Source organism: Magnolia sinica, chromosome 5 (assembly GCF_029962835.1).
Source record: "Magnolia sinica isolate HGM2019 chromosome 5, MsV1, whole genome shotgun sequence".
Lineage (NCBI taxonomy): Eukaryota > Viridiplantae > Streptophyta > Magnoliopsida > Magnoliales > Magnoliaceae > Magnolia > Magnolia sinica.
Window position 1 is genome coordinate 74,290,310 of NC_080577.1, and position 24,693 is coordinate 74,315,002.

Below are 24,693 nucleotides of genomic sequence, written 5' to 3' on the forward strand. Positions count from 1 at the left end.
AACAAAATCTAAAAATTTAAAAATGATCGAATATGAGGTTTAGTCGTACGGGTCCATAATCAGCCTTGATAATCGAAATTAGAATTTAATAATCTAAATTAGGATTTGTATTGACAAACAACAATCAAATTTAAATTTAAAGCCAAACAAAGAGATTATCAAAACCATACCAAAAACGAATCGAGGGGGAAAGGTTTCGAGAAAAGATTAATAAGAGATGAGCAAGGAGAAGAGAAAGAGAGGGATGAGAGGGAAATGAGGGTTTGAGAGAATGGAGTGGGTGGAGAGAGAAAGAGAGGGAGAGGAGGAGGAAGAGAGGGAGAGGAGAAGGAAAAGAAGGAGAGGAAGGGAGGAGAGAGTAAGGGTGATCCAAGGAGGAGGAGAGAGGAAGAAAGAGGGAGAAGGGAGAGGAAGACATGGAGAAGGGAAGAGGCAGAAGGAGCCGAAAGGGAGGAGCGAGAATAGGTTTTAAGGGAGATTGTAGGGAAGGGGAGAGGGAGGCAAAGCCCAACGGAAGGGAGGAACTAATCAGAGGGAATTTGGTAGTCAACCCGAAGCCCAATTGCCTCGGGCGCCATTCATTTGAGTTGGGGATTAGAAAGGAGGGGATTTAGAGGTTTGTACAACAAAGGAGATAAAACCACAAGTTCCAAATCATAAAGAAACAATCATCCAAATCTAAAATTTTGGTACAAGAAGGAAAAACAAAAGAACAAGGGTGGCTAAAACAGATCATAATGAACTAAATATCAGATATTGAGGGATAAGGTTAAAAAGCCCAAAGATGGCCAATCGTCCAAGGCTACCTAAATCTACTACAACAAATCTTTGGTTGCATCATAAGTATAATAGAACGACAAATCAGGAGACGGAATTCAACAAATCCAAATATACAATATGAAACGAATAATAAGAATAATATGATAAACATAATTATAGACAAATAAATTAGAGTACTAATACCTGCATAAGACACACATTAAGGTGAGGTCCATTTGATGAACGGTTTGGACATCTCACAACACATTAAGTGGGCCACACAATCACATCTTCACACACAAAACAAATGAAAAAGAGAGGGAGAGAGAGAGAGAAGGAGAGAGAGAAGCACCCATCTTTGATCTTCTCTTCCTTCATCCGCCTATAGTCTCTAGAGATCCAAGGAAATGATTCTGAAGGTTGAGATGGGCTTTGAATGGCGGAGATGGGAGGTAGGATGGTGGGCCACACTAACTCTCTCACGGGGAGCTTGGACGTGGGTTGCTTGGGAGGAAAAATGAGAGAGAGAATGAAAGAGAGAGAGATGATGGGAGAGGAGTGATGGGGTGTGTAAGAGATGAGATTGATGAGATTGATTTTTTTCCCTGGGCTTAAATTTTGGTGTGGGATTTTGTGAGATCTGACCCTCGTTTACATGTGTGCATGCGTGTGTGCGAGTATACATTCCGTCCATTTTGGTTCCGCTGTCCTACTGGTCAAATTCCGGTGACCCGCAAACCTCGGATTGTGTTTGCGGTCATCCTAGAGTCTGGTCACGTAGAACCAACTCGGATCGACCCTAGACCTATGTCATCTCGATCGTATCATCGTTGTGGTTCCAACGACATATTTTGTGCGTCTATCTGACCTACCGATCAAAAGTTATGAACATTTCACCATATGGCCCACTTTTTGTACATGGGCCATTGCCATGGCACAATTTTCCATGCACACCACACATACACTACACAATTGCATGGATTGAACACCACCCACTCTAAACACCACCAAGCTTAGTCTAAGCATAGCAACTTTGTTATTTTCACCATAAGTTATGATTGCTTTCTCAAACCAAGGAGGGAGAGTAATGATGACTCTCCTACAACCCTTCCTCTCTCTCTCTATCTCTCTCTCTCTCCCCTCTCTCATTTCTCTCATTCCACCTCTCCTTCATATTCCAGCAACTCCAGCCCATTTTCTCTTAAAAACCTCCCAATCTAACCTTTGAAAAGTAATCTCAACCATAGATCTATAACCCTTGGAGCTTATAGAGCTTGGAGATAGGAAAATCTTGAAGATCCATTAAGGTGGGTGATGCATTAAAATTCTTTCCTTCTTGTATGTTCTTCTCTACACACTTGGGAGTATGTAGGACCCACCAATCAATGGTGGAGGTCCTACATAGCTCCATGAAGTGAGACCAAGGCCCGCTACATGCATGTACGTTTCCATGGTGGGTCATTCTTCATGGACTCACCATGATGGATTTTCTCTTTAAATTCAGATTTTTTTGGGTCATTTAGACCTGAGGTGCATTGTGGGGATGGTATCCCTACCTCAGAATTTCATGGATTTGTATAGATCACATGCATGCATGATTCATGTGAGATGTAGGTGTGATTGTAATGGTGGAGGATTCATAGTGTCGGAATCCTCCATGGCTGTTGATCTCTCTCTCTCTCTCTATCTCTCTCTCTCTCTCTCTTCCTTCTATCTCTTTTCCCTATTTTTCTTCTGATGTTGGTGGCCCACCGATGTGATAAAAAAAAGTCCCAGACCCATCAGATTTTGGGACGCCCAGGCCCATTAGGCTGGATGTCCATATGCATGTATGATGCATGGGTTGGATGGCCCCATAAGGCATGATTTCTTGGAGATTCTTAGATGGATTTGGGTCTGGAATTTTTGTGGTCCATTTAGGTGAACCCCACTTGATGTATCTGACCATTTATCCCTCTAGATATTTTTCCATGGGCTGGAAATGGATAGTATATGCTGCTGTCTAAATTTCAGGCCCATTTGTTGCATGGTCTTTGGGCACTGTTTTAGGCCCATTTGCGGGGCTTTTTATTCCTGATTTCTTTGGGGTTTTTCGAGGTATGGACCCCAACTTGATTTAGGATGGGCCCCACATGGCCTATGGGATGGGCTAAAGTGGGCTGAACGTCTAGAAATTTTTGGAGAGTCCAGCAATGTTGCATGTTGGAGAGGAGCCTATTGTACCTTGAATTTGGGAAATTGGGCCGCTCCATTGGACCCCACCTGTTGTCCATACATGCATGTACCAAACCCACCTATTTTCCTAGTGATTTGAGAGACCTATGCCCACCCCATGAGGTGTCAATCATGGGGACAACAACATTGTTCAATAGCAGATTGTTTTTTGGAAAATATTGTTGTCCAGAATTTGTATCAATTAAATAAAATACTTCTACCACTTCAAAAATTCTAAAATTTTGTAGGGCGATGACCAATCTATAGTAGGATATAACTACAAATTTTAGGGCCAATGGACACCTGTACATACCATGGAAATAGTTGAACTGGCCCACTATATTGTGGTGTCCAGATCAGGCATAATCTCAGGATGGATTGTTTTCTTAAAATGAATTAAAATATTTCTACTTGTTCAAAAATCTTGAAATTTTTCAGAGAGGTGTTCCACTCATGATAGGACCCACTTATAAATATTTGGGGCCAATGTGCCCCTGTGCACATGGTGGTAAGGGCTGGACTGGCCCACTACGTTGGGACATCCAAGTCAATCCAATTTTCTAGACAGACTGTTTTCTTTAAATTAATTTAAATACTTATCCAAAAATCACAAAATTTTGTGGAGGTGTGACCCACATATGGAAGTATCATCTGGAAAAATTTCAGACCCAACGAACATTTGAACTAACCATGGTACAGCCGGGAGTGGCCCACCAGGTAGGGACTCCCAGGCTGGGGCGTCCAGCCTGCTTCATGGGCCCACCTTGATGTGTTGTATATCCCACCATCCATCCATGTGAGATCTTTAGGGGATTGATCATCTTTCATTTTTTTAGTATTCAATTGGGGCCCATTGGGTGAATTTTTGGGCCAGATACTCCGGGCCCATAGAGCTGCCTACACATGGGACATCCCTGCCTTAGGCTACTGTTGGGCCTGCATTCCAACGGCCTGACCCACTTGATATATGTGTTGCATATCCTCTCTCATCTGGTGGGGCCCACGGTGATGTGTGTGGGCCATCAGGGATTAAATATACTAAGAAATACTTTTATTGTTGGACTCCAACCAACCCAGAAATTTGGGTGGGCTGGAATTTGGCAATGGGCCCAATGTTGCCACCTATAAATGATTTGGGGTAGCATGGCCCACCAGATGTGAGGAGGACTTAGATCAGTTATCTTACCCTTTCTCTACAGCATTTTAGGGTGTGATTAGGGCCCAGTTGAGGCCCACCCAAGCTGAGTTTTATTGGAATGTTGTGTGTGATTAGTTAACTAGTTCCTTAGGCCTTGTGGACTAGATCCTTTTAGTAGGCCCATTGACCTTTGGGCTTATACTCTCCTATCTATTATGATGGATTTAAGGGCTATAATATGCAAGTAGTTGGGCCCTTGGCTGCTCTCTAAGTTGACTCTGTACTTGAGCCAAAAAGTGGGGCCCAACTCACTCGTGTAAAATATGAAATTTGCTCATGAGGATGAACTACTGGACTGCCCATGAAGCCCACCAAAATATGTGGGTTTATGACCTTTATGGTTGGGCCCAAACCTTGTTTGAGGGCCCACCATATTGCCTATGAGTTAGACTTTGTGTATAGCCCATTAGACCATTCATTGCTTAGACCTTGTGCCTTATTTCATGCTCGAGTAGTGACGAGCTACCTCTTGGAAACCAATTGAGGTTGGATGTCCTCCGGGGTGATCCTAAGGTAGGCCCATGGGCTTCTCTATAGATGGTTAAAGGCCCACTATAGACCCTAGGCCATTTATTTGAGGCTAAATATGGATGTATGTGGAGTCTACCTCAACGTATGTTAGTCCAGGCCATTCAAGCCTTGGATTGCTCGATCATGGAAGCACTCTCTACCTTGGGTTACTGCTGGACTCACAATCCAGTAGCAGGTCCACTTGATCTTTTCATGATATATACACACTCTCCATCTGGTGGGGTCCCCCAGTAAGTATAATTGGCCTTCAAGAGATTATTTCCATATATTTAACTAATTTCTAGACCTTAATAGGTCCAAGAAGTCAAACAGGCCAAAAGTTTATCAAAGGGCCTTAGATGTACAATTTTATGGTTAAAACTTTATTTAGCTGTGGGGCCCACCATATTGAGAACTTGTGTACGTGTTGTATGCTTATGTTTTCTTATAATCTTTCGGCTTAAGCAGTGCATTCTTTTAGGTCACTGTAATGACCTTGGAAATTTTGTGCTAATCTTTCCTTAAGTAGTTGCTTTTGGGGTAATTAGCACTATACTTGATTGCTTGTGAAATCTGCATCAATCACTTTAAATTGTATCTACATGGCTCAAAACTTGTAGATTAGTTAGCGCTATGTTACTCTAAAATTTGGGATCCATCGCTAAATCCAGTTGTTCTGGAAAATTTTTGGAAGATCTGGATCGGACCTGGACTGCGTGTCAAAAGTTCAATAGCGATGATCTTAGGCTGTTGCGGTCACCGTGTTGGGCTTGACCATCACCTCAGAAATCAAGTCCATGTGATATTCTAGGTCGATTTGATTGAGTTCGGAGCGAAGAGTGTGAGAACGGTTGGAATTTAATAAGCTTTTATGAAATCTGAGTCGTGTCACTTGCGCGATGATTTTAAGCTATCTGACCATTGGATTCTGAGCCAATTTCACCCTCTGATCAGGGAAGGTGGCCCAGGCATATCCTTGTGCTTGTGGACCTGATCGAGATTCTGTGACCGTTGAATTGAGTGTGGTCTGCCATGGCTGATCTGAAGAGCTGGTCGGTACGAATACTCAGCTTGACCTAGATCCATGGTCAAAGAGCTTAAGTCCGACCTTTCGTGGTATTTGGCCCACCAGAAGTGCTTCGTTGGATCGCGAGAGTCGGGTTTTGGTTATACTCTATGTATACCTTGGCCTTGGGGTTATTTCCATTAATATTAAGCCTATTTATAGTCCTTAAACCCTAACTCTCTTTTCCATACGAATTTTCTCTAACACTAGCTTGGAAAGAGAGTGGAAAAGAGAGAGAGTGAGAGATAAGTTGGTGAATCATCTTGGATTCTTTCCTGTTCTTCTACATCCTTGAACCTTCACTTTGAATCGTTATTCTGACGATTCTGAGTTCATTTTTGGGTAAGTTAACCTAACCCTAATCTGTGTTAGAGCTTAGATTTGTCTTGGTGTTGTTGTATCTCATTCATATCCTTGCTTTAGGGTATTCTATCGCCGTTGACGAAGACAACTCGTCTGAAATCAGTTCGGTGTTTCTTTTCTGGCTTAAGGTGCGGACTTTAAGTGTATAGGTTATGGTTTTCAAGGCTTTCAACGCCAGTTAATGATTTATTCTTGTTATGGATGAGATTTCACATGCCAAATGTTGTGTTTACATTGCTTTCGTGATATGCATGTGTTACTTTGAGATTTGTGTATTCTATGTGTATTTATAAAGTACCGTATATGTATAAAATATGCACTTGTGTTTGCCATGATTATTTGTCATGTATGTATGCTAGATGTATGTATGACAACTCCTTGGCAAAAGGAATTGTCCAAATGTGTGTATTTCAACATACGTTATATATGTTGTTTTATGTATTCTAAGTGTTTGTAGAAATGTCTGAATGATCTAAAGTGTGATATTTGAACCTAGTAAGGGTGTTGAGAAGCGATTCTCAACTCTCCCACTAGTGTGTATGATTTCCTTCTTGCAAGTTACTTTCCTTGTTATTCAATTTCAAGTCTTACTTATGCTTCCATTTATGTTAAGTTGATATTCTTCAAATGCTTGTTTTCCACATGATTTGAGTTGTGGTTCCTTTACTATTCCAAATTGTAGTTATGAATGTCTGTTGTAGTGTAACGTGTGTGAGACTATGCACTAGTCCAGGAAATCGGTTATCGACCTTATGTTCGTGGTTGAGGTTGCTTTCGCCACATAGGATGTATTAGACGAACCCGAGTCGTATTAGAGTTGGCGGCAGTGGTTTGGCCACGCGGAGTGTTTGCGCACTCTATGTCGTTCAACCTAACGTGCGCTCGTGCTAGTTGAGTCGTCAAGTAACCCGATTGTCCGATGTATGTTCACCATGTATGAATGCTACTGTTTGAATCTAGGATACCAAACTTACCGTTGAAATCCTATTAACCATGGTACCTTGATCCGCTAAGACTCATGAGCTGGACATGGTGGTATGGGACACCGTGGTCGAGCTGTCGGCCTACGTTGGGGTGACGAGCCTCCCCATAGTGACCAATGAGCAACTAAACTCGTGAGTCGATTATGGTGGTATGGGACACTATATTCGTGTTGTCGGCCTACATTGATTGGTGACGAGCCCTTTGTAATGACCTCGAGCATGCCTGGATACCGCAAGGAGGTGACGAGCCGAACTGTGGTAATAAAGGTGTGATAGGCGTGCATTGATTGGTGACGAGCCCTTTGCTACGACCTGAAACCATATGATCGTATGAGATGCCTAGGATTGACGACCCTAGAATGGATCACTGTTTGGATGGTGATATGAGGAAGGTATCTTAGCTTCCCAATCCTGCTGTATGAATTGGACTAATAACAACTTAGTAATCATATCCATGCACCGCATTTGCATGTGCTTTGTAGATGTGGCGCACTTTGAGGTGGTGTCATACGTAACGTAAGATGAAGACGCTGAGGGTGTACGCGTGAGGGCACGCATCATTCTGCATACATCCTTGCATTAACAAGAGTACTTAGGACTTGTTTAATTGTTCTGCTTTATCATTACTGCTTGATTGAACTGATTCCACTGAGTTGATCACTCACTCCCACGTTTCTGGGGTGGTGTCAAACACCCACCAGACTCTGTCTTAGGTCCTGATGTTGCAGATGTTGATGCGAGTTCTAAGGCAGAGCGGGAGATGGATGATGATGAGGCTGCCTTCTCTTATATGCAGTTTTCAGATGGGTTCTAGCAAGCCTTGGTCTGATGCGTGGGACTCTGGGATTATTCTTGGGATATACATGATGTAACTTGATACTTGTAATTTTGATAGTAACATTTTCATTCGACCTGGTTTGTATATGTACTTCAAGGATTTATACTTGTTCACATATATTTCTATAAGTCTTCTGCTTGCTTTCTTCACTTATCCCTGAATTATATCTGTGTTTTGGCTTAATCTATTCCATGTTTTATGCACTAATACAGTCAACATACATCCATCATTAAATATGTTGCATAAGTGATGTTTTGGAACTCGGGAACTGGGTTATGCTCGACCCCCGGATTTCAGGGCGTTACAATCACCTTTAGTGATCACATGAGGACCCCATCTTAGATCAGATTTTTGGGGCGTCCCATGGGCCCAGAGTGAGTTGGGACATCCCAGCTTGCCCCAGCCATATATTGGGCCGACTTCCACCATTTTGATGGACTTGTGGGCTGAGATAAAGATAGTATTAGGCCTTTGGTTGCCCACTTAAATTGCTAGTTATTGGACTGATGTAGTTGGGCCCATTTCATCCAAACTTAAACTTATTTTTTTTGGATCGTACATTGTGTACGCGGGCTGCCCACCAAGTCCAACTTAATGCATGGATTCTATGGACTTTGGGAATTGAGCCTTGGGCCTTAATTCCCCTCTTGGAGCCCATGTTGTTAAAAGCGGTATTATATCTTTTTATGGCCTATTATGAGGAATATATGTATGTGGTTACCCTTATTTTTATCTTGAATGTAGGCCTTAGCCTTCTATCCATATAATTCATGGTTAATATGCCTTTTGGGGAATGTCGATTAAATGTCCCCATTATGGACCCCTCTAGGCTGGGTTGTATTTAAAAGTGATTGGATAATCATCTTAGACTCTTGCTAGGATCGTTTCTATATTACTTAGACCTGTAGCTAGTATACTTAGTCTTGTAGGCTATCCCAGGTAAATAGACCCCCACTATAAGTTAAATTCCTTAAGGATATTGTCCAAGTACCTAGTCTTAGTTCCTTCTTGGATAGGAGGAATGTAATATGCATTGTATATCACCATATATTGTGATTAAATTCATCCTCATGACCCACATACATCATTGTATGCTTGGTTGATACTATGTGTGTGTAGTCATATTGTGTCATTGGGCATTGCATATTACCTTCTCCGAGGGACGTAGTATTCCCTCTTGAGCACGTTAGATGTTTGGAATTGATGCATGGTTGATTGTGTGATTCATGCATCTAGCATTACATAACATATGAGCATTATCGCCCTTGCTTCATTAGGGATGTAGCCTCCACAAATACATCGTGGATGGCTATGTTTGGACACCAAAAATATTACTTGAGCATACCGGGTGCATAGGATGCCCATGGGTGAAATTCCAAAAACTTTCATGGTACCAAGGATTTGCTCCAACACCATGACCTGGTAGAATATATAAGCACACGGGAGCCTTATACCGTTAGGCCGCGACTCTCATATCGTGTAGTCGGTTGGATAAGGGTGTGGCCTTACTCACCTTATGTAAGGAGGCATTACTAAGCTGAATCTAACCAGCTCATAAATGGGTCCACTACCATCAGGCCTTACTAGTGATTAGCTGTCCACAGGTGGGTAGTGAGGTCTCTTATGCTCGTTTAACTGTGCAGGGTCTATAGAGCGGCAGTCATTCCAAAAGTGTAATGGACCCCGGTGACTTCCTTACGATGGAAATGTACTTGATATGTGGATTAGATATGAGCACTGGCATTACTTTATATTGCATTTGCATCAGTTGTGTAAGCCTCATATTGCATAGTATTCATGTTAAGTGTTGGCATGACGCCCAGTACTCATTGCATTATATAGCCTTGGTATGGCATCCTGCATTATTGTACTGCCTTGGTATAGCTTCTTGCGTTCATGACAGCATTGGTATGGCTGGTGGTGTTGGCTTTGATCATGTTTCCTTCCTGTATCTCCTATTATTATTTTGTGCACTATTATCACACACCTTCACCACCCTCTAAGCTTCTATAAGCTTATGCACGATTGATGTGGTAGGAGATCCTAGGCAGACGTCGTAGCGGCAGAGCGTGGAGTAGAGTTGAGCTTGAGGACCCAATGTTGCAGACCTTCCTTTCCTTTTTCTATCATCTTATGTATGTCCTTTTGGACCTTATGGATACTTGTAAAAGTTCAAATTCATTGTGGATTTTGTGATGTGTGCCTTTGTTATTCTCAGATATACTTGTTGTGATCTTAGGTATGCTCGTATTGGTAATGATTATACTGTCATGGAAATCCTCCTTGTAGGATCCCAAGATCGGAACCTACTTCAAGAGCCGAGAATGGGGCACCACGGATGCTGTCGCGGCCAAAACTGGCTATCGGGTTCCTTGTGAACCCAGTTACAGAGTCTAAGGCGTGATAGATTTAATGGCTTAAATCGATTTCATGTAATGGTTATTTACCCTGGGCATAAGGTGTTTCCTTAGGCCTGGGGCATCTCTCTCCTAGTTGTTTCCTTTATTGTGGCCCACTAAAATCACTAGTTAGTCTTTAAAAAAATAAAAAAATAAAAAAAACAAAAAAAAACTTGGGCCTAAGGAGTGATTACACATTTAATGATTAGAGTGGATTTCATATACACATCATGGTGGGCCACCCCAAAAATCAAGGGTGTGCATCCCTCTCCCTACTATTTATAAAAAATGAGTGATTGAAAAATGACCCAGCCTTGAGTTTTGATCTTCTTGGACCATGGGATATGTAAAGGCTAAGAGTGAAAACATTAGGCAGACCCGTGATTCAGGTGGGCTACAGCAAAGGAATAGGTTACAAGAAAGACGTCCACCTTCGATTTTTACTGAGCCCACCATGATGATTATATAAAATCCACTCAAACTATTAGATGTTACATGAAAATTTAGGCTTGGGCCAAAATTCAAGCCTAGCCATGATTCAAGTAAGCCACACGAAGGGAAATAGTTTAGAGGGTGAGCATTGCCTTATATAATGTTTCTAATGATGTGGTCCACCTAAATCATACATGAAGCTGATTTTGGATCCTAGGCCAAACATGGGATGACTAACCAGATAATCGAGGTGGATTTCAAGTAAACGTAACGGTAGGGCTGGCCCATTTACTGGCACAGCCCAGTCCCTTTTAGAAGGTAATGAGATAATAATTAATTAAATTAATAAAGTAGCTTATTGAAAATCTTTTTGAAAAAAGCGTCATAATGTAAATTATATATTAATTAGATTGTTTTTTTTTTGGTGTAAAATCCCCTATATATTAATATGGATAACATATATTAATTCTAACATGGAGATTTAATGCTTATTTACTATTCTCCCAAACACTAATTGTTTAGTGTGTCAGTGGATGGTATTGCTCGGTTATTGTTATCTAACAACGAGTACAAATGCTATGGAAGTGGATAACAGGGTTGGATAGTGATGTTACTTATGATCAGTATAAGGGGTCGTTTGGCACCATGGATTTGGGAGATTTCAAATCCCTTGATTGTTTGGCACCATAAAGTAATCGGGGGTTTCAATCAAAGAGGGGGTTTGAAATCCTCAGCCAAGCTTGGATTACATGTAAAATTCTTCCAAGAGTTGCATGTGTAATATGTGTCACTAGACTATTAAACTATTGGGCACATGAGTATCAATTGGAACACTATAATTACTTTAATATGATGATCAACACCATCCAAACATTGTCCATGTAAATTGTCACGCCCCGAACTCGAAAACTGTGCTCACAAAATTCACGATCGCCGAATTCGGCACCGACAGCCTCCATAGAACCCCATTCTCGGCTTCCGGCACTCATTTACCAGGTTTCGACCCAGGGATCCTATAAGGAGGATTTCTAATATCAATTTAATTCATAATGAGTATAACCATAAGCATAACCCACGAACAATAACCACAAGAACACCATCACAAAATCCACTATGATCAAAAACCTTTTAAGTACAATGCGTCTAAAAGGAAATACAAGATGATGATAATAACAGAAACTCAAAAACTCGACGGCACACTCCAACTCTAATGAGGCTACGGCTACGTCCTGGCATCACCTACACGCATCGATCATGCATAAGCTTATAGAAAGCTTAGAGAGTGGTGTAAGTGTGTGCACAATATAAGCGTGCTCAGAATGCAAGGTCAAAGTAATGCCGAATCATGGTGATATGTACATGAATGCAATCAGCCGTACGAAGGTTATGCAGTGCAAGATATGAATGCTATCGGCCATAACATGGCCATGCGATGTGAGATGCAAATCATGCATGCCAATCCTCATCATGTATTAGTACAGTTCTTATTCTGGATAATCACCGGGGTTTAGCACACTCCAAGTGGCACTGCCGCTCTCCTAGCCGCACAGTCCAAGTGAGCGTAAGAAACCTCACTATCTCCCTGGCCAATAGTCTACCAATACCTATCCGGCATGTCGATAGCGGACCCATTCACGAGCTGGTCAAACTCAACCTAGTATTGCCCCCTACCCTCGGGTGAGTAAGGCCACAACCCTTTCCGACTGACCACGACACAGTGGGAGACGCGGCCTCCTGGTATTCGGCCCTCGTGTGCTCATATATCCACTTGGTCTCGACGTTGGAGTCATCCTCTGGTACCATCGGCTTTAGGAATTTTCACCCAAGGACATCTATGGAGCCCTAATGCTTAGTAAGAATATCTTCGGTATCCAATCCAACCACCCACGATGTGTCTGTGGAGGCTAGGGCCCTGATGTCGCTATGGCATACAATAATCACAATCACACAAATGCAAGTGCATGAATCACCCTACCAGACATGCAACAATCCTGCGCATACCACGCGCTCATGTGGGGTAACTCCGTCTATCAGGGAGCCCATAAACAATTCGCCCGAAGGCATATACTATGATTAGTCACTCCTCATATCAGGCACACATGATGCGTATGATCATGAATCACGGATATATACTAAACATGTTATATGATGATGGACTCTGCTCATAAATGAAGACGGGCCTAGATGGCCTACACACTACAAGTATGGGCCTATCAATGGGCCTTAGGGAGAGTGACAATGCGGACATTTAACTGACATCATCCTTACAATGTGGGCGTCTAACCAACGTTGCTCCCAAGGCAGTGCCGCTATAAGGGTCAACACATAAATCATGGTGGATTCATGTTATAATGGGCCTCATGTACATCCCATTGGACCTCGACCCATGGGCCTCCAATACATCAAATGGGCCTCATGTACATGGGTCTTGTATATATCAAGATGGGCCCCAACGGATGGGCCACAACTACATCAAGATGGGCCTAATCACATGGGCCTTATATTCGTCAAGTGGGCCGCACCAGTGGGCCTCGAATACATCACTATGGACCCTCATATGGCAAGTAGGCCACACGTATCGCAAATGGGCCACACTCAATTATGAGTTGTGATAAGGATGCTCGCCATTAAAATTTCTAAGGGTTTAATGGTGGACATTCAAACCCACTATTTTCTATAATGTGGTACATCTGATCCCAGTTCTACCTTATTTTTAGTCTCAAGCCTTAAAATGATCTTTTAAAAGTGGGTGGATGGCCTGGATGCAACCCATGCATTATGATGGATCCCATAAGGATGAAAAGGATGGATGGCATAGATGAGGTGCATACCCCATGATGGGGCCCACGCTAACGGAAGGTGTGGATTGCAATACATACATCAGTGGGTCCCATGTGGGGCCCACCTTAACGTTTATTTTCCACCCAGCCTGGGCCCACTGTAATGTCTATTTTCCACATAACCTGGGCCCACTGTAATGTTTATTTTCCATCCAAACTAGGCCCACTGTATTGTTTATATGACACCCAAACTGTTCATGAGGTCACGTGGACCTGGGGTCCATGGTGATGCTTTTCTGCCATCCAAGCTGTTCATAGGGTCACGTGGACCAGGAGTGGGACTGGGGCCCCCCGTAATGTTTATTTGCCATGGGGCCCATGCTGATGTTTACCTAACATCCAATCCGTTGATGAGGTCACACGGACATGGATGAAGAGTAAACATAAATGTCGTATCCGATCCAAAACTTTTGCAACCCAAAAGGTTTTCAACAGCAGACGTTCAATCCAACTGTTTCCTGTGATGTGGACCACCTGAGATCCAAACACGGCTGATTTTAGGGGTGGCCCACAGCTGGGAGGAGGGCCCACCAAATGCAAGGTGTTGATGGTCGACACACATCATGGTGGGGCCCGCAACGCTACATGAGGGTTTATAAGAAAGTCACATGGTCATTGGTCCAGCTCCTCTGACAGCAGCAGCATCAGCTGCTGCTGCATGTTTTATTTTATATATTTTTTATTTTTCTGTAGTTTTTAGTAGGTGGGGCCCACATCAGCAAGATCCACTCCAGCCAAAGGTCCATGTGGCTCGATACAAACGTATCGAGTCCAATATTGGATGGTTTTTGATGTACAGGAGCATCAGGGAGTGTATCAATGGTAGGAACACTTTTTCCTATATCATGGCCCTCCAGGAAACTAGATCAACCTTATTTTTTTCGGCTCAGTGCCTAAAATGATCTGAGGAAGAGGATGGATGGCCTAGATTAAGTACATGCATCAAGGTGGGGCCTATATGTGCGGCTTACCCCAAGCTTAGTACACCCCAACATCAGTTCACACTTTACTGTTAGCCACACCACGCCTACGGCTGCACGTCTAGCGTCCTTGGACGTCGGACAGTGTTGATACAACACATGCACCATGGTGGTCCCACATGTACGTGGCCCACCACTATGGATACATATATATATAGTATTAATATAAAGTAAATATAATATATTATATATAGCATGTGGGACTTTCCACCATCCCAAAAATGGATGATGGATTTTGCCTAAAATGTGGTGGGCCACACCATTGATGAATGGAGTGGATTTAACATGATTTTGTGGGGCCCACTTCATTCTAGGGAGAGGAAAGAGAGAGAGAGAGAGAGAGAGAGAGATACGCTGATAGAGAGGAGGGACCCCGCCACTATGGGCCCTCCATTGATACAACACATACATCAAGTGGGTCCCACAACAAGTGGGCCCTTAAGGTTGAAATAAACGATGGATTACCTACTTCTAGGCCTTCTCCTTGCTCCCTTAGGCTCCTAAGCTCCTTGCCTTCAACTTTGATGGAGGTTGATGGGGTTTTGATGGTGGGGATGAGAGATGAGAGGATAGGAAAGTGGGCCACACTTGGCTTTGGAAGAGAGGGAGCTTGGACGTATGGTGCTAGTTGCTTGGGAGAGGTTTTTGAGAAATGAGGAAGAGTGAGAAGTGATGGGTAAAAAGGATGGGTGAGGTGTGATGGGTAATGGGTGGAGTGATGGGTTGTAAGAAAAAGGTGATGGGAGGTATGGTTGTGGTTAAAAATGGGGTAAAAGAGAGATGGTGAGGGGAGAGAGAGAGTTAACTTTTGAAAAGGGAGGGATGGGGCTTGTACTTAAGGTATGGTTGTACTTGACATTGATTGATTGATTGATTGATGGGACATGTTGTAGAGATTCCCTCAAAATTTGCAACGCGTGACGTTTCTTCAGAACGAACGCTGGCCCACATCTCCTGGCCTGAGCATCGGTTCGATGTGTGAGCCGCAGCGTTGGAACTGCTGCGACGACGCGGTTGCTATGATACAAGTTTTGGTTTGAGCCAACTTTGGTATGAGGGACCCGGCTTAGGATCATGCGCAAACATCGGATATAGGTCGAGGATTTCTGGAATTTGACCTAAAGAACCGCGGAAGCCAACGGAAGGGTACGGACTAGGACACGGGCCTTACAACTCTCTCCTCCAAATAAAAATTTCATCCTCAAAATTTACACAATCATTGCAAATAAACATAACTCAAAAAGAAAGAGGAAATATGGTATCATCATATAAAATCAGAGACGGCATACATGCTACAACATATAATCAATCATCAAAGAGATGGGGATAACGCTCTCGAATCTCGGCCTCGCACTCCCAAGATGCCTCATCGACGGAATGGTGACCCCACTGAACCTTCACCAAGGGAATGACCTTGGTCCGGAGGACCTGCTCCTTCCGATCAAGGATACAAACTAGCTACTCAATGCAAGAAGCGTCCTCACGAACCTCCAATGTTTGCCAATTAATAACAGGAACGTTATCTGACCCACACTTCCTCAACATAGAGACGTGGAAAATGTTATGGATGCAAGACAACTGAGATAGTAAGGCAAGCCGATAGGCCACGGTGCCAATGCACTCAGTGATCTCGAAAGGTCCAATGAATCTCGGAACAAGCTTACCCTTCGCTCCAAATCGAACAACGCCCTTCATGGGCGAGACTTTGAGATACACATGGTCCCTTACATCAAACTCCAAGGGACGACGCCAGCGATCAGCAAAACTCTTCATATGCGCATCCTCTGCCTGATGATATCGATAACCTCTGACGTCTTCTACACAAGCTTGGGACCTAGGAGACGCCGCTCTCCAACCTCAGTCCAACAACTCGAAGATTTGCACGGTCTGCCATACAGTGCCTCAAAAGGAGCCATGTCAATGGTCGCATGATAGCTGTTATTGTATGCGAACTCAGCCAATCACAGATGCTCATCCTAGCTACCCCTGACGTCAATCACGCAGGCCCGAAGTATATCCTTAAGGATCTGGTTGACCCTCTCGGTCTGGCCATCGGTCTGCTGATGGTACGCGGTGCTGAGCTGCAAATCATTGCCCATAGCTCTCTGAAAACTCCTCCAGAACTGAGACATGAACCTCGTGTCTCGGTCAGAAACGATCGAGACTGGAACGCCGTTCAGTCTCACAATCTCCTCAATGAATAACCTCGCAAGCTGGTCCAAAGGTCAAGTGGCACGAATCGAAAGGAAATGTGCCGACTTCGTCAGACGATCCACGACAACCCAGATGGCGTTATGACTGCGCTGAGTCCTCGGCAAACCCATGATAAAATCGGTAGATACGTGCTCCTACTTCCACATCAGGACACTCAACGGCTACAATAGACCAGGGGGTCTCTGATGATCGGCCTTGACACGCTGGCACGTGTCACACTCGGCCACAAAACTAGCGATCTAGTGCTTCATCCCCACCCAAAAATACTGTCTCCTCATATCACGATACATCTTCGTAGAGCTGGGGTGGATAGAAAACTGCGATCGATGTGCCTTGATCATAGGATCTCTGCACAACTCAGGAATATCCGGGACACACAATGGGCCTTTGAAGTGAAGTCCACCATCAGAACCAATCTGTCTAACTCTCAGATGCTGCCTCTGCTTGATAATCTTGTAACGATTCATTTGTCTGCTGAGCTTCGATCACTCTTGCGATAAGAGAGGGTTGAATTGACAAGCTCGATAGCTGAACAATAGAAGACTGCAGACTAAAATCAAAGTTATACTATGCTATATCCTCGAGCATCCTCCACTCCTGAATCATCATATGTGCCACCAAGCCTCATGGCTGACGGCTGAGGGTATCTTCCACCACATTCGCCTTGTCTGAGTGGTAATGGAGGTCAAAATCATAGTCCTTGAGAAGTTCCATCCAGCGTCTCTGTCTCATGTTCAGCTCAAACTAAGAGAATAGATATTTTAAGCTCTTGTGGTCAGAAAAGAACTCAAACCTAACCCCATAGAGATAGCGTCTCCACACCTTCAGTACGAAGACGACTGCGGCCAGCTCGAAATCATGTGTGGGGTAGTTCAGCTCATGGACCTTGAGCTGACGAGACGCGAAGGCTACAGGCTTGCCGTGCTGCATCAGGACAGCACCTAAACCAATACGTGAGGCATCGGTAAATATAACAAATCTATCACTCCCAGAGGGAAGAGTGAGGACATGAGCGGATGTCAAACCGTCCTTCAGCTCCATAAATGCTCGCTCACAGGCATCACTCCAAATAAACTCTACACCCTTCCAAGTCAACCTGATCAATGGGGCTGCAATACGGGAGAAGCCCTCAATGAAACGCCGATATATTCCACTAAATCAAGGAAACTGCGGATCTCAGATGCAGTCATGGGCTGACCCCACTAACGCACTACCTCAACCTTCAAGGGGTCTACTGTAACACCCTCCCTCGTCACCACGTGACCGAGGAATCTCACCTCCTCCTGCCAGAACTCGAGCTTCTCCAGCTTCGCATATAGCTGGTGGGCACGAAGGGTCTACAAAGCGATCTCCAGATGCTGCATATGGTCCTCACGGGTCCTCAAATATATCAGAATGTCATCGATGAAGACCACCACAAACTGATCGAGATATGGATGGAAGACCTCGTTCATCAACTGCATGAAGACCTTGGGTGCATTGGTCAGTCCGAAGGACATGACCTGAAACTCAAAATGACCGTAACGTGTCCGGAAAGCCGTCTTTGGGATGTCCTCCTCTCAGACACGAATCTGATGATAACCGGAACGCAGGTCAATCTTCAAAAAGAACTGTGCACCCTGCAGCTAATCGAACAAATCATCTATCCTTGGGAGCGAATACTTGTTCTTGATCGTGACTCAGTTGAGCTCGCGGTAATCTATGTAGAGCCTCAACGAACCATCCTTCTTCCTGACGAAGAGTACCGGCGCTCCCCAAGGTGAACTGCTCGGACGAATGAATCCTACCTCACGCAACTCGTCCAACTGCCGCTGTAGCTCATGCAACTCTATCGGTGCCATACGGTATGGGGCCTTCGAGATAGGCGCAGTACCAGGCATAAGATCTATCTGGAACTCAATATGATGGTGTGACGGCAATCCCGGAATCTCCTGGAACACGTCAAGGAAATCATAAACAACCGGCCACTAATCAATATAAATGGTAATAAGCTCCTCGATGGCACAAGACATCAAGCATGACAACAACTCTCCTCTAGGCTCGGCGACGAACTGAAACTATGGCAAGCCGGGTATAAAGAATGTGACGGTCCTCGCAGAACAGTTCAACACGGCGTGGTACTTGGCAAACCAATCCATGCCTAAGATGACGTCAAAATCTGACATCGGAAGCACAAATAAATAAGCGAGCAAAAAGATATCACCGACCAGAATCAAGTAAGATGAACAGAAATGGCCCAATACTGTGGTCTTCCCCAAGGGCGTCGACATGGTCAACCCCTCGCGAGCAGACTCTATCAGCAATCCAGTTGAATGATAAAAATCCTCAGACATGAATGAATGCGATGCACCAAAATTAAACCGTATATGTACGATACATGCGGAGACGGAAAGAATACCCTCAATGACTCCTCCAGATGACTACGGATCCTGTTAAGCCACGTAGAACCTAGCTTGAGCTAGCTGGGGAGGTGTCTGTCCCCTCTGAGGTCCATGGTGCTGCTACTGCCTCTATGACGGCCTGTACTACTGTCTCTGCTTCTGCTGGGGCCTCGGAGGCTGAGGTGGCTGCGGTCGCTGCTGTGCTGAAGGCTGCTGCCGAGGTCGCTGCTACGTTGGAGGCTGCTGTGGCCCTCTCGACTATTGTTGATGAGGGAGAGGGCACTCAGACAAGCGATGCCCTGTCCCACCGCATCCAAAACAGGTCCCTACAAATGGCTATTGGGGTGGCGCTGGAGGTGCTGCTGGTACTCTAGCAGGTGGGTGGCTCCTATACCTCCATGGTCGTCGATGCTGTTGGGAGCTACTAAAGGGGGCCTGCCTTTTCAGATTCTAACCCCTCCTTTGATCTCGATCGCTCTGTTAGCTGGCCCATTTAGTCTCAAAAATCTGGGCCTTTCGTATTAATGCCTAAAAACTCGGGAGCTCGTGCCCAATCACACAGCCTCGAAGACCGTAACATAAGTCATTCTCAAAACAACGGGCCTTTCGCCCCTCATCATCAACCATATATGGCGCGAACCTCGATAGTGCCACAAAATGGGTTGTGTACTGCGCCACGGTCATGTCCCCACCAGAGTCTCAAACTCCAGTACTCTCTGACGTCGAGTGTGGTCAGAAAAGTACTGCTCCTCAAATCGGTCGATAAAGTCCTCCCATGTCCAGACATAATTAGGTCCTGTAACATAGGTAACAGAGGTCCACCAGTGCTCGGCCTCTCCGTGGAGAAGAAATACAGCCAACCGGACTCGCTGCTCGGTCGTACATGACATGGTATTGAAGATCTTCTCCACATCGGAGCGTCATCTCTCGGCTAGAGTTAGAACTGGCTCGTCGTGGAAACGCAGAGGATCGAGCTGTCTAAACTCACAATAAAGGGCGCTCGTGCACTCTTACTCAGCCTGGGCTGGAGAAACAACTGAGCGCCTGCCCTGCCCCCGAAGTGCAGCAGTCACAGCCTACAACATCTGCTGTAACTGCAAGGCACTCACAGGCACGGTCGGATCCGCACCGGCATCAGGTGGAGGAATGTCATCCTCAGGCAGGGGAGCAGGGATCTCTAGCGGTGGAACGGGAGGCATAGGTAGTAAAGCTGGAGCCTTAGGTGGTGGAGCGAGGTGCGCTTGGGTCGCTCTCCTGGGCTGCATGTCCTATAGGAAAGAACAATAACGCCAATTAACCTTGAGAATCACATGTTAGGGAATTCAATAGGAAGGTTTCACACTCGGAACTTAATCGTCCTAAACTCACAGCAAACATGTGATATTATTCTCAGTTATTCCCAAGTTATGCTCTGATATCAACTTCTGTCATGCCCCAAACTCAGAAATCAGGCTTATAAAATTTTCGATCGCCGAATTCGGCGCCGACAGCCTCCGTAGAACCTCATTCTCGACTCCCAGCACCCATTTACCAGGTTCCAACCCTGTGATCCTACAAGAAGGATTTCTAATATTAATTTAATTCAAAATGAGCATAACCATAAGCATAACCCATGAACAATAACCACAAGAACACCATCACAAAATCCACTACGATAAAAAACTTTTAAGTATAATGCATCTGAAAGGAAATACAAGATGATGATAATAACAGAAACTCAAAAGCTCGACTATACGCTCCAACTCTGACGAGGCTAGGGCTGCGTCCTGGCACCACCTGCATGCATCGATTGTGTATAAGCTTACAGAAAGCTTAGAGGGTGGTGTAAGTGTGTGTGCAATATAAGCATGCTCAGAATGCAAGGTCAGAGTAATGTGGAATCATGGTGATGAGTACATGAATGCAATCAGCCGTACCAAGGCTATGCGGTGTAAGATATGAATGCTATCGGCCATAACACGGCCATGCGATGCGAGATGCAACTCAAGCATGCCAATCCTCATCATGTATCAGTACAGTTCTCATTCTGGATAATCACCGGGGTTTAGTACACTTTAAGTGGCACTACCGCTCTCCTAGCCGCACAGTCTAAGTGAGCATAAGAAACCTCACTATTCACCTGGCCAACAGTTTGCCAATACCTATCCGGCATGTCGATAGCGAACCCTTTCATGAGCTGGTCAAACTCAGCCTAGTATTGTCCCCTACCCTCCGGCGAGTAAGGCAACACCCCTTTTCAACCGACCATGACAAGTGGGAGACGCGGTCTCCTGGTATTCGGCCCTCGTATGCTCATATATCCACTCAGTCATGACGTTGGAGTCATCCTTTGGTACCATCGGCTTTAGGGATTTTCACACAGGGACATCTATGGTGCCCCGATACTTAGTACTAATATTTTCGGTATCCAATCAAGCCATCCACGATGTGTCTGTGGAGGCTAGGGCCCTGATGTCGCTAGGGCATACAATAACCACAATCACACAAATGCAAGTGCATAAATCACCCTACCAGACATACAACAATCCTGCGCATACCGTGCGCTCATGTGGGACAACTCCATCTATCACGGAGCTTATAAACAATCCTCCCAAAGGCATATACTATGATCAGTTACTCCTTATATCAGGCAGACATATGATGCGTATGATCATGAATCATGGATCTATACTAAACATGCTATATGATGATGGACTTTGCTCAAAATGAAGACGGGCCTAGACGGCTTACACACTATAAGTATAGGCTTATCAATGGGCGTTAGGGAGAGTGACAATGCGGACATTTAACCGACATCATCCTTACAATGTGGGCATCTAACCAATATTACTCCCAAGGCACTGCCGCTATAAGGGTCAACACATAAATCATGGTGGATTCACGTTATAATGGGCCTCATGTACATCCCATTAGGCCTTAACCCATGGGCCTCCAATACATCAAATGGGCCTCATGTACATGGGTCTTGTATATATCAAGATGGGCCCCAATATGGGCCACAACTACATCAAGATCGGCCTAATCACATGGGCCTTATATTCATCAAGTGGGCCGCACCAGTGGGCCTCGAATACATCGCTATGGAACCTCATATGGCAAGTGGGCCACACATATCTCAAATGGGCCACACTCAATTATGAGTGGTGATAAGGATGCTCACCATTAAATTTTCTAAGGGTTTAATGGGGGACATTCAAACCCACAATTTTCTATAATGTGGTCCATCTGATCCCAGTTCTGTCTTATTTTTAGTCTCAAGCCTTAAAATGATCTTCTAAAAGTGGTTGGGTGGCCTGGATGCAACCCATGTATTATGGTGGATCCCATAGGGATGAAAGGATGGATGAGGTAAATGAGGTGCATACCCCATGATGGGGCCCACACTAACGGAAGGTGTTGATTACAATACATACATCAGTGGATCCCATGTGGGGCCTACCTTAATGTTTATTTTCCACCCAGCCTGGGCCCACTGTAATGTCTATTTTCCACCCCACCAGGGCCCACTGTAATGTTTATTTTCCATCCAAACTAGGCCCACTGTATTGTTTATATGACACCCAAACTATTCATGAGGTCACGTGGACCTGGGGTCCACAGTGATGCTTGTCTGCCATCCAAACTGTTCATAGGATCACATGGACCAGGGGTGGGACTGGGGCCCACTGTAATGTTTATTTACCATGGGGCCCACGGTGATGTTTACCTAACATCCAGTCTGTTGATGAGGTCACACGGACATGGATGAAGAGTAAAAATAAATATCATATCTGATCCAAATCTTTTGCAACCCAAAAGGGTTTCAACAGCAAACGTTCAATCCAACTGTTGCCTGCGACGTGGGCCACCTGAGATCCAAATACGGCTGATTTTAGGGGTGGCCCATAGCTGGGAGGAGGGCCCACCAAATGCAAGGTGTTGATGGTTGACACACATCATGGTGGGGCCCACGGCTGGGACCGTGGGTCCCTGCCAGGTCGTCCGTCCGTCAGGCACAGGCAGCGCTTGTGTGTGCTCTTACAGCAGCAGCGTCAGCGGCTGCTGCATGTTTTATTTTATATATTTTTTTATTTTTCTGCGGTTTTTAGTAGGTGGGCCCCACATCAGCAAGATCCACTCCAGCCATAGGTCCTTGTAGCTCGATACAAACCTATCGAGTCCAATATTGGATGGTTTTTAATCTACAGGAGCATCAGGGAGTGTATCAATGTTAGGAACACAGTTTCCTATACCATGGCCCATCAGGAAACCAGATCAACCTCATTTTTTTGGCTCAACGCCTAAAATGATCTAAGGAAGAGGATGGATGGCCTCGATTAAGTACATGCATCAAGGTGGGGCCTACATGTGTGGCCCACCCCAAGCTTCGTACACCCCAACATCTGTTAACACTTTACTGTTAGCCACACCACGCCCACGGCTGCACGTCCAGCATCCCTGGACGCCGGATAATGTTGATACAACACATGCACCATGGTGGGTCCCACATGTACATGGCCCACCACCATGCATATATATATATATATATATATAGTATTAATATAAAGTAAATATAATATATTATATATAGCATGTGGAACTTTCCACCATCCCAAAAATGAATGATGGATTTCGCCTAAAATGTGGTGGGCCACACCATTAATGAATGGAGTGGATTTAACATGATTTGGTGGGGCCCACTTCATTCTAGGGAGAGGAATGAAAGAGAGAGAGAGAGATACAGTGATAGAGAGGAGGGACCCCGCCACTATGGGCCCTCCATTGATACAACACATACATCAAGTCGGTCCCACAACAAGTGGGCCCTTAAGGTTGAAATAAACGATGGATCACCCACCTCTAGGCCTTCTCCTTGCTCCCTTAGGCTCTTAAGCTCCTTGCCTTCAACTTTGATGGAGATTGATGGGGTTTTGATGGTGGGGATGAGAGATGAGAGGGTAGGGAAAGTGGGCCACACTTGGCTTGAGGAGAGAGGGAGCTTGGACGTATGGTGCTTGTTGCTTGGGAGAGGTTTTTGAGAAATGAGGAAGAGAGAGAAGTGATGGGTGAAAAGGATGGGTGAGGTGTGATAGGTGATGGGTGGAGTGATGGGTTGTAAGAAAAAGGTGATGGGAGGTATGGTTGTGGTTGAAAATGGGGTAAAAGAGGGATGGTGAGGGGAAAGAGAGAGTTGACTTTTGAAAAGGGAGGGATGGGGCTTGTACTTGAGGTATGGTTGTACTTCACATTGATTGATTGATTGATTGATGGGACATGTTGTAGAGATTCCCTTGAAATTCGCAACGCGCGGCGTTTCTTCGGAACGAACACTGGCCCGCATCTCCTGGCCTGGGCATCGGTTCGGTGAGCAAGTAGCGGCGTTGGAACTGCGCCAACGGCGCGGTTGCTATGATACAAGTTTTGGTTCGAGCTGACTTCGGTATGTGCGACCCAGCTTAGGATCGCCCGCAAACGTCGGATATAGGTCGAGGATTGCCGAAATTCGATCGAAATGACCGCGGAAGCCAATAGAACGG